Source organism: Galeopterus variegatus, unplaced genomic scaffold (assembly GCF_000696425.1).
Source record: "Galeopterus variegatus unplaced genomic scaffold, G_variegatus-3.0.2 Scaffold519, whole genome shotgun sequence".
In the NCBI taxonomy this organism is placed as follows: domain Eukaryota; kingdom Metazoa; phylum Chordata; class Mammalia; order Dermoptera; family Cynocephalidae; genus Galeopterus; species Galeopterus variegatus.
Window position 1 is genome coordinate 404137 of NW_007726630.1, and position 11315 is coordinate 415451.

Below are 11315 nucleotides of genomic sequence, written 5' to 3' on the forward strand. Positions count from 1 at the left end.
CAAGTGCAGTGTTCTTTTCTTTTTACTTCTCCTATCTAGTAAATTCAGAGGACAAAAATAGAAGATAATTTGAAATGTTATCTCTCTCCCATTCAGAAATAGTGAAACCCAACTGATCTCTCTCCCATGAAAGAATAACTGCTAAAATTCTAAACACTCTCAGAAGCATAATTCACTATCATTTATTAAATAACCACTAAGCTTGATGCTAGGTGTTTCATCTACATTTCCATACTACTCTGGAAAACAGTCCTTGTTGGTAATGTTAATGCTGGTAATAACTACTATTTGTTTCATGCTTACTATGTTTCAGGAATTATTCTAAGAGATCAACACATACCTACTTGCTGCATCAACAAACCTAGGTGGTAGATAGTATTTTCATCTTTTACACTCTGAAGTTAAAAAAAAATGAGGCTCAAAGGTTATATAACTTACTCAAGGTCACCTTGTTAATGGCAGAGGCAGGAGAAGAAACCTAGCTGTCTTGTAAAGTCTGTACAATAAACCACTATGCCATACTGACTCCGTTATTAGCAGCATTTGCCATTTAACAAATGAGGAAATTTAGGACAGGGAAGTTCAGAAAGATACCCTCAATCATGATGATGTTTAATAGAGGAATAGGGTTTTTCTGACACCAAATTCTGAGTGTTTTCCTTATTGCTTGTAATTTCAGTTTTGTTACTAAGTACACATAGGACCTCAGATCACTCGTTCACCTTCCCCCACCCTTGATTTTCACCATAGATCAGAGAAGTTATTATCTTCTCTGCTTTCCATACATGTCACTTAGTGTGAACTTCAGAAAATATAAAATGTCATAGAGATGTAAACATTTATTTTTCTTGTTATACTCATCTCATATTCCATGTTACCAAGTATGACTTAGGATTATGGAAGAGAACCCTATAACATGGTTATAACTCTTCTTCTGGTTTGCATTTATACATTCTGGAATTTTCCCGATGAGATCTAGAGAAGAGTGCATATTTTCCCTTCTAACAATTTTTACCTCTTGCAGAGCCCCAGAATTTTCCACTTTAAAAGTGCTCAACTCAGAATATTCTGCATTTAAGTCTAAAACTAATTAAACAGCATTTTTTGTAAAGTATGATACCTTTCATGGTAGCCAGCCTCTAAGATGGCCCCAGTGATCCCCTCCTCTTGGTGGATCTTACTTACAAGATTGGATTATAAAAGACACTGTGCTTCTACTCTACGTGTCCTCTGTCTCTCGCTTTTAGATCATTCACTATGGGAAAATCCAGCTGCCATGTCACGAGAAGCCCATTGGAAAGGCCCAGGTGGTGAGAAATTGAAGCCTCCTGCCAACAGCCTCATGAGGGAGTTTTAAAGTGAATCTTCCAGCCCAGTCAAGCCTTCAGATGATTGCCACCCTAGCTGATAGCTTGACCGCAATTTTTTTTCAAGCAAAGCAATATCTACAACTGTGGTTAGACATTCTACTCATCACTGAAGAATTTTATTTTCTCTGGGAAAGGAGGTATACTGAAATTTTTGAAATTAGCATGCACTGAACTTATTAGAACTGTGTGTGTGTGTGTGTAAGTCTTGGTGGTAGACTGGGGAGGGATATGTAAGAATTGATGATACATGTTAGCATTCAGTTAATCTAGGCAAGAAAAGACACAACACTCTTAGGGGAGAAAGGTCCTAAAGAAGTTGGAAGAAGATAGACATAATGGCATGCACGTGGTGTGTGAGCAAAGTAGTGTTGTCAGTGAGGCTGCTGCAAAGAATATGTAAGTTTGTCTAGGCAGTTGTCAAGAGCCAGGGTTAGGAAGAAGATGAAAAATAGCATGTAAATTTATTTTCTACTTTTAAACTATAAAATTATTAGAAGGGAGAATTTTTATTGAACACTTCCCCAAGAGATGATTAGGGTAGACGTAGAGCTGAGAAGGCAGAAGGGAGCTTAAATTTCATCATGCTTTTATGCATTTCCTATGTTTTTATGCTAACTTTTCATTCTTTATGAAACATGAGGTATGCATGTGGTTTCAAATGTCTCCTCACCAATGGCAGCTTCTGTACCTGCCTTAGCCCTGGGTCCTTTCATGGTTCTTAAATCCTAATTGGTCCTCTCAGAACCAGAAATTCTGCCCTCATGGGATCTCATTCTCTCTGAGCTATCACCTCTACTGTCTTCTTTGCATCTGTCTTTCCATCTGTTTTCTTTGCATTGGCCTTCAGCCACCTTCCTTTGATTTGCAAACAAACATAAGACCCAGAACCATTCACACAAGGCATATGCATATAGTAGACTTTACTAAAGAAAGTGATGCAGGGAGGTTTTGCAGCAGTAACACAAATTACTTAAACCAGAATATGAGATTGTCTTGCTATTGCAGTGATTTTCTCTGACTCAGGCTAGTTTCACTATGTCTTTATTCTACCTGCCATGTTACTTAGCCCAACTCTTCTTCCCTGTCCCCAAACCCCACCCAGCAACTCTAGAATACTTGATTCCACAATTAAGCTACCTGTAGGTCTAGTCCAAAACTTAGTTACAGACCTATTTTTACCTTTTTAAAAACCTAGACACTGATTAATGTGTTCTGTTAAACAATGTGCCCCCTAGTTTGGACCTTGTACATTCTTCCACCCACGGGTATAACATGTGCCATCCTCTTTGTTTTCTTTTCAAAAACAGAAGCAGCAACAGTCTTCCATTGTTTGTTTTCTCTGATGCACACAATGAGTGAGTGGAGTTATTATTTGCTGACATGAAAATTTTTCCTCTTGGACTTGATATTTGATTACATGTTATTTCAGGGAAGTTATTAGAGTTGCATGAGGCTCACACTGAATGGCTGACTCCAATTCAGTCACTTCATTTTTCAGACAATTCTGAGTTGTACACAGTGTTTTCCTAGACATGATCTCATCTTATCCTCACAATAACCCTATGACTTTGATAGGACAGGTAGTGTATCAATCACCATCATGTTAAGGAACTGAAAACAAGAGAAAATTTAATGTGAAGATTTAACTAGGTGTGAAGTTGCTAACTACTGAAAAGGGTAAAAAAGAGAACTTTAAGGTCTTACAAAGGTAGTTACTTCCACAGCAGCTATTAACTGTTAGGACTGAGGGAACAAAGGAAAAAGTTACAGTTATTAAAATTCTAGAGCTTAGAGCAGGGACTCCTATGTAGCTGAAATTGAGACCTCTGAGGAGGTGGTGCATGGCTGGTGCTTGGTCCCTGGGTGTGATCCTGAGGGGCTAGGACCCAGACCTCAGAAGTAGCGGTTCTGACTGATGCTGGTTTCTGGAGCAGAGAAAGGCATCATGACGCTGGTTCTGCAAACGTTGGAAAAATGGCAAACAGTTTTCACAGGCTGCTTCCAGGGTAAAGAAGTTTGCAGGCATCACTCATAGGAAATGCCCCAGACAGGAAGCCCACAGGAAGAAGACAGGAAGGAGCTAGTCCCTTCTTCTCCCTCTATGCTTGAGGACTCCCTCTAGTGTGTGCTAGTGGAAGAACCTAACAGGTTGCCAGCTGGCAGTGCAGGAATGTGAAGTGCAGATCCCAGCTCCAGTGTCTTAAAGCCAAGTACACAGGGAAGGGTTTGGAGGTTAAGGTCAAGAACTTGGTAACTAGAACAGAACATTTCCTTGGCCTAATTTTGCAAGAAATAAAAACCAAAAACCTAGAGAATATAACTAAAATATCTTGCTGAGATAATATAGCTAGTAGTTGGTAGTGCTGGGGCTTACATTCAGATATGTTGATTATAAATGTCATACTTTTTATTATACCTCATTTCCTGAGGCCCAAACAGTTGAAATAACTCACCTGTAATCACATGTTATTTCAGTGACAAAAACTAAAAACAAAAAAAATCTCTATCTCAAGATATCCAATTTAACACTTTCTCTACATCACCCTGGCTCAAAAATGTCTCATATAGACAAGTAGAGATCAAGTTCAGGGGAAAAGGTTGGGAAGAGAGGAGGACCTCAAAGCCACAGATTTCAGCAAGAGACAGAAGGAATAGCTAAACTGATAGACTCTAATGTCCAATCATTTATGAATTCATTTATTCGAGAAACAATTATTGCATGTCTACCTGATTCCACTTATTATTTTAGATGATGTTGGCTTAGAAGTGAATCAAAATTCCTGTTTTTACCTAATTAACAATCTAGTAAGGAAGATAGACAGTTAATAGTATAAATAGCACACATAGTATTTTAGAGAGTATAGAAAAATAAAGCAAAGAAGGAAGATAAGAAATATCAAAGTCATTGAATTTCTCTATAGGTTGCCAGGAAAGTGCTCAAAGAGAAAGTTCAATTGAAGAGAAGACCTGAAGAAAGCAAAAGAGTGAGTCCCGCTTATATTTGGGGGAACCTATTTTAAGCCAGAGAGTAGTATATACAGAGCCCCTGTGGAGGAAGAGAAAGAATGAGGAACTTAAGGAGGCAGGAGCAGCATGAACACAAAGAATAGTAGTAGGAAATAGTATAAGAAAAATAACAGGGAACTTGTTCATATAGGGCCTTATGTGAAGATCTCCATTGCAATGCACTGTATGCTTTGCTCCTATCCACTCTACCTCTTCCCAGAGGACAATTTTACTTTCTTCTTCAATGACATCACATGTGGCAATGTGTCAGTGAAATACATCATATATGTCCCATTCTCTTTTCCCTTTTCGAGCTGAACAGCTCTATCAACCTGGTTCTCAGAGAAGAGGTAATATAGACCCAAACTTCAGTAAACCTGAAATGGGCATGTATACAAGCATGAAATCAAACATTGGTGTTATAAGCCACCAAAATTTTCAATTTGTTACTGTAATGTAACCTGGACAATTTTGAATAATAAATACTCCTCTTCCAGTTATGTGTGATCATTATCTAGGGTTGCTTTTGTTCTGTTGTTTGGATTTTTTCCCTAAGAAGAGCACAATAGGGCTAAAAGGAGCAAGTTACTTTGGACTTGACGGTCTTCTTGCAGTTGCCATCCTTTTGAGAGAATGCCACTCAGATGGTAAGTAATGCTTTTGGTTAAAAAAAGAAAAAGAATAAGACCCAAGTCATTTATTTAATTGGTTATTCTCTTTGACACAGCTACAAGTTAAAGGAAAGAGTCAGAATTTCATTTGGAGGTCATTCTATCTTAAAGAAATGTGATGCTGCCTACCTGCTCTCTATAAAATTTAATGCCATGTACTGCCTTGTGGTATCAATGGGCAGCATCAAAGAATGCAAGAGGGAAGAAAAGGAAGGCAAGAAGAAAGGTCATTCCTCTCCTTTATGCTGTGTCTATTCTTTCCAGCTTTCTACCTCACAGGAGCCATCAGCCCTTACAATCCTGTCACTCAGTCTCCCAGTCGCTCCTGGTTATCTTTGCATACATATCAACTGCTCTGTTTTCTCTCATTGCCTTCTGGCTACAAACATGTCAATTCTTCTCCTGAATAAATGATACAGAGGAAAGTTAGGATGTGAAAACATCTTAAAGATGATTTTATAAGATACCAAACGGTAATAATGATCTACTTAAAAATTAGCAAAATACACTGAAAAAAATTACCATGGTTTTACCAAGGGTCTTCAATATTCTGAAGAAATTATCTAAGGCTATTTTTATAGCATTTCTCTTAAATACCTATTACTTTCCTTAAGAGCTAATAAGCTAACAATACCTGTGTTAGATATTGGGGATGACAACATGATTCATACATGTTGTCATCCCCAATACCTAATACAGTAGGTAGGAACTAAAAAAAAAATGTCTGTTGAACTAAAGAAAGACAAAACAAACAAAAAAGCAATTGGGTCCAGAAGGAAACTTATCTTTTGTTTGATAATTTATCAAAATTGAATTTGGTCTTCATACCACTCTTCCTCTCTCTCTCTCTCTCTTTTTCATCTAGCACACGAATTAGCATTGACATGTCAAAAAGACCTAGAAATTTGCATACACACACATACACAAGGAGTCTTTTAAAAGTTCACGGAAAAGTTCTAAGAATTTAAAGATACATGAATCTTTTCATGAACTTTTAAAAGAACCCTCGTATTATTTGGCTATATCCATATGGAAATATTTATATATATAATTTTAACTATGTTTATACTTTATGTCCTGTTGTATTTGATCAAGACATCAGTAATGAAAAAAACAACACTTTTTCTGCATTGCAGGGAAAGTCTGCTGTAACAGTGAATTGATTGCTTCAGTAGACATCTCAATTTCTGTATCCTTTGATTTTCCTATCATTTAATTCTGAAAGCCAATATATTACTAAACCTGTAAACTTTATTTACTGAATTTCTGTAAGCTGTAGCTAGGAAGGGGTGTGGAAGGAAAAATAATGTGTCTCGGATGTTATTATTAATATATACAGTAGCTGTCATGTAAGAATGACTAGGATGCCGTTAATATGACTTTAGCAGAATACACAGAGCCTCTAAATGGTAACATAAATTACATCCAGTGTTCATATTGCTGCTTGATGCTATTACCTAAGACAATATAAATTTTACACTCGAAGTAAGTTAGCTACAGCCTTCAATAAAGATCGAGCTCTCTCACACTGTTCTTCCTACAACAAAACTAATTAGGACATTACACCAGTGACAGCTAGAATCCTCAGGATGTTATATAATCTGCTGGGATTCAGCACTATTTTGCTCCATTAGCTTTTTCTTACTCAAAAAGAAAATCCTGGATTTGCTATTCTTTGACACTTTTACAGATGAAACATGAACAGGATTGCAATTGTATATAAATGCACATCTTCCCATAAGTTCAGCTTCACAGGTTCTTATTGAATAATGAATTTAAGGGACAGTGAAAGCCATAGAAAAAGACAGGGAAATTCAAGTCTACTAATTATATTCTTTGTTCCTTCACAATAAGCTTTGATAGGTAAATAGTTTGGAAAGTCATTGGCCTTAAAGTGGGCGGGATATGTATGAATATTTTTTAGTGTTTCCCTATTACCACGATAATGATAGCTTAACTTTAGTTTCCTTCGGCTAACAATTTGGGGAAAAAATACACGTTTAAAAAGTATTTTCAATATGATTGAATCCTTAGCATCATCCTGTTCAGCCAAGAGTTTCATTTGTCCTAACTTTTCATTTCTGTTATTGTGGTTTTCCCTTTTCCTCTCCACTGTCTTCTAATAGGGACATGCAATTGCATTTTTTCCTTCAGTAAAACATAAGACTCCTCTACACAGAGTGATGTTTATGCAGTAGAGACACACACTGGTACCAAAAACGAACAAACCAAAACAGGCTTTTAAGATTTGAGTTGGGATAAAATAAGTAAATAAATAAAATCTGGAGTTGTGAATTAGTTTGGATAAAGAAGGTGAGAAGACTTATAATTATAACACAAAGGTCTTGGGTTTGGATCCCCATACCAGCCAGCAGCTAAAAAAAATCTGTCCAAAAAAAAAAGGGGCCGGCCCGGTGGCGCACTGCTACAGTGCTGCTTGGGAAGCGTGGTGGCGCTCCCGCCGAGGGTTTGGATCCCACATACAGACCGGCCACTCACTGGCTGAGTGAGGAGCGGGGGCAACACCGAGGGTTGCGATCCCGTTGCTGGTCCCGGTCCAGTACGGGCGCGACACTGAGGGTTGCGATCCGTTGCTGGTCACAAAAAAAGACAAAAAGACAAAAAAAAAAAAAAAAAAAAAAAAGGAAGTTGGGAAAAATTACTCAAATGTTTTGGAATTATTCTGTTTAAAAATATTTGGAAGGAAAAAAACTGAGACATCACTCTCTCACTGTATTGAGTCATTTGAAAAGAAAGCTACAGGGCTTTGATCAAACTCTGAAAACAACCTCTTACTTACCTCCTCCTGCTTAGCAAATGTGTCTGTCAACAACAATAAGGTTTTATACTGGCCAACTTCCCCACATATATATAGATATAGATATTTCTTACCATCTTCCTAAGATGCCTTATTTTTAGATTATGAAAATTGTAATAAATTCTCAGAATTCAGTGTTCAGATATATTAGTAAACAACATGGAACAGTGGAAAGAATGTGGGTTTTGGAATCCTAATTTTTAACCAGGCAATGAATTCCTACTTACTCCCTGGAGGACCTAGTTCAAGGCAAATACGTTTTCTGACTCATCAGTGAGTTAAGAACAATACCCACTCTGGAGTGAGATAAAGTTTAAAGAATATCTGGCCTTTAGTAGGTCCTTAAATATTATTTCCCTTTCTTTTCCCTTTAACCTTTATAAAAAACCTCAGGGGCTTTCTCCAGAACTTCTATGAAATTCTTTTCTTCTGTCTATGAAATTCTTTTCTCTATATCTTCTCATGCTTTGATTTCAAAAGTTCCATATTTCATGTTGCTGTAATCATCTGTTTTATTACCTCTATTATAACATACTCTGTCTTGTGACTTGTTTGAAATTTTTTTCAAAGAATAAAAGCAAAATATTTTTTCTATTTAAGTAATTTGAGTGTCTCAATAAAATACTTTTTGTTATTACATATGAGATACTATTGTTGAAACATACCACCTAAAACATAAAAGTTATATGCAATAAAAACCTGATATCTAATGCCTGTAGTTTATTTCCAGCATTAGTAGTTTCATTGAACTTCCCAATTTTAGCTACTTTTAACTTATTCAGTTTTCCCTTAAGAAAAGGAAAAAGAAAAAGAAAAAGAAAAGAAGGAAGAGAAAAAGGAAAGAAGGGAAAACAATTTAAGAGGCCAGAACATTTTTTTAAAAAAAATAACTGCCTATATTAACATAGTTTGAAGAAAAGTATTCACATTTTTGGTGAATAACTGTATTTCTTATGAAATGTTTGTAATTAGAAACAGCATCAGATTTCTAAATGCATTATTATTTATTTTTGAAGTTTTCCTAAGAGCTATGCTTGCTTGATTGCAACTGAATTAATGAACCTTTCTTTCTGTTAAAGGTTTTACCATCTTCTCTAGAAATTGTCCAAAATTAAGCCTTTTCTCCTAGCCCTGACATAATCTCATTGATACATTTCATATTTATTATGCACATCTCTCTTTTTGAACCTCCTGAAGATCATAGTCTCCAAGCCTAGTAGCCAAGGTGAAGGAAAAATAATGTTGCCTCATATCCTTGTTCCTTTCCTGGATCACCTTGAAACTGTATTTTCGGATATCTGTTTGGGTCTCTGTGCACAAATTTCTCTTTTGAGCACTGGTGATTTTCATACAATAGAAATATATTGCTTTAATACTGGGCCACTGAGTTGTCTATTCCTAGACTGACAATAATGTCACTCATTCTTCCTAAATATGTACACTTCTTGCTATTACACGGTAAGAACTGTGGAAACAACAATAAATTTATTGCATTCAATATTTGGAATTATGGATAGAAAGAAGGAGTCCAATTACTAACATTTATCAAATGTTATATATTAAGCACTGTGTTTATACTTAATTATTTCAACAACCGTATAATATAGGTAACATTCTCTTGATCTTACCATGAAAAAAACAATTTTTAAAGAGGTTAAATGAGCTGCCAGAATGACAGAATAATATGTCTTTGCCAACCTTCAATGCATTGATTAAAAAATAGATTAATCAAAAATACTTTGGTTGTGATCATACAGCTAGTGAGTAGAGCCAGCATATATACATATATACATATATACATATATATATATATATATATCATGTAAGTATTTTTAGAGTCAAAATATATGAGTTTAAATTTCAGATGTACTGTTTATTTGCTTTCTTACTTGAGGCATGTGATTTATTCTCTCTAATTTTCTGTTTACTCATGTGCACAATCTATGGTTAATGGGCACCTTGTTTTTTGGATAAATGGTAAGGAAATACTTTACATATTTCCATTTGTATGGAAATACTTTACAATATGCATAGACCCTACAAAATGGTGGGTTATCATATTCAGAGTGTTTAATCAGTACAAACAGTTCTTGCTTTGCAAAACTGTAAAAATGAGCAAGCAAGCTGAAAAACATGCAAAATAATCTCAATAATCAATGGGAAATTTTGTTATTTTTTCCTGTAGCTTTAAAAAAATGTTGAAATTAAAAGCCCTGTCAGTTGAAAATGCATAGAGAAATGAAAAAAACATAATAAATTTAATATGTCTTTAGTACACTGTTATTTAAGATATTGCAAACTTTGGGAATTGAAAATGTTCTATTTTGTTGCAAAAATTTATACAGAGTACTTTGAAAAGTGCTTGCCTTCTTCTCATCAGATAACTTACAATGATAGAGTGAGAATCCGTTCTACGTTGTGGCAAGTTGTCAATGCTCCTTTGTAAGCTTGGATCGGTTTTCAACATTTTATTCTCTGCATTTTTGATATTGTGAAATGTCTCCAAGAGTTTCTTTAATGTGAGTTTGGCTGGCATCACTTCCTCTTGGACATCTTCATCCCTTCCATCACAACCCCTTTCCTGGTTTATGTCGATATAGTTCACCTTCACTCAGTTCTCTGGCTGCATCCTTAAAGAGTCCCTAATGAATGGCAGCATGATTAACACTCAAACGGTTAGCTACTTCTTCTATAACTTCACTTGCATTCAATTCAAATTTCACGTTTAGTGCTTATCACTTTTTGTTTCTTTGCTACTCTCTCATCTTTTCCTACAATTTCCACTTTATTTTATTTTTTTTTAAAGATGACCAGTAAGGGGAGCACCACACTCCCCCAAGTGAGCCACTGGCCAGCCCTCCATTTCTTCTTTTGATTACACATTTTTTGTAAAATGTCACATGGGTTTATCACTGGAAGACAAGGAAACAGCACAATTACACACTTTGCTGTCTGCCCATGAACTGAATAACATCTGTGCAAAGACCAGTCACCAACAGGCTTTTAAAGAAGTGATGTGATTTGTCACTGGCAGTGATCCACATCAGTTGTTTACGTAGTGATTCGTGAATGGAATAGCTTGCAGCAAAGTACTTTATCCAATTACTCCCAGTTACCATGGTAACTGAAATTTGGGACATTTTCTTTGGAGACTTGTGTTATTTATATAAACTGTGATACTGAAATGTGTGCGTAACAAACTGAGAAAAGTGAGAACTGCCTATATTTAATTAACTGTTTACAATACACATTATCTGAAAAAGTGTGGAGAGAGAATCAAGATGGCAGAATAGATGGTCCCCAGTATCACTCTCTCCCACAATCAACTAAATTACAACTATTAAAAAGCAAAGACTGGAGGAGGCTGCTAGGGAAGCGGCGCGGCGGACAAGAGTATTGACTGCATTTCCAAGAGCAACAAAGGACGAATAAATCTTTCAACAACGATCC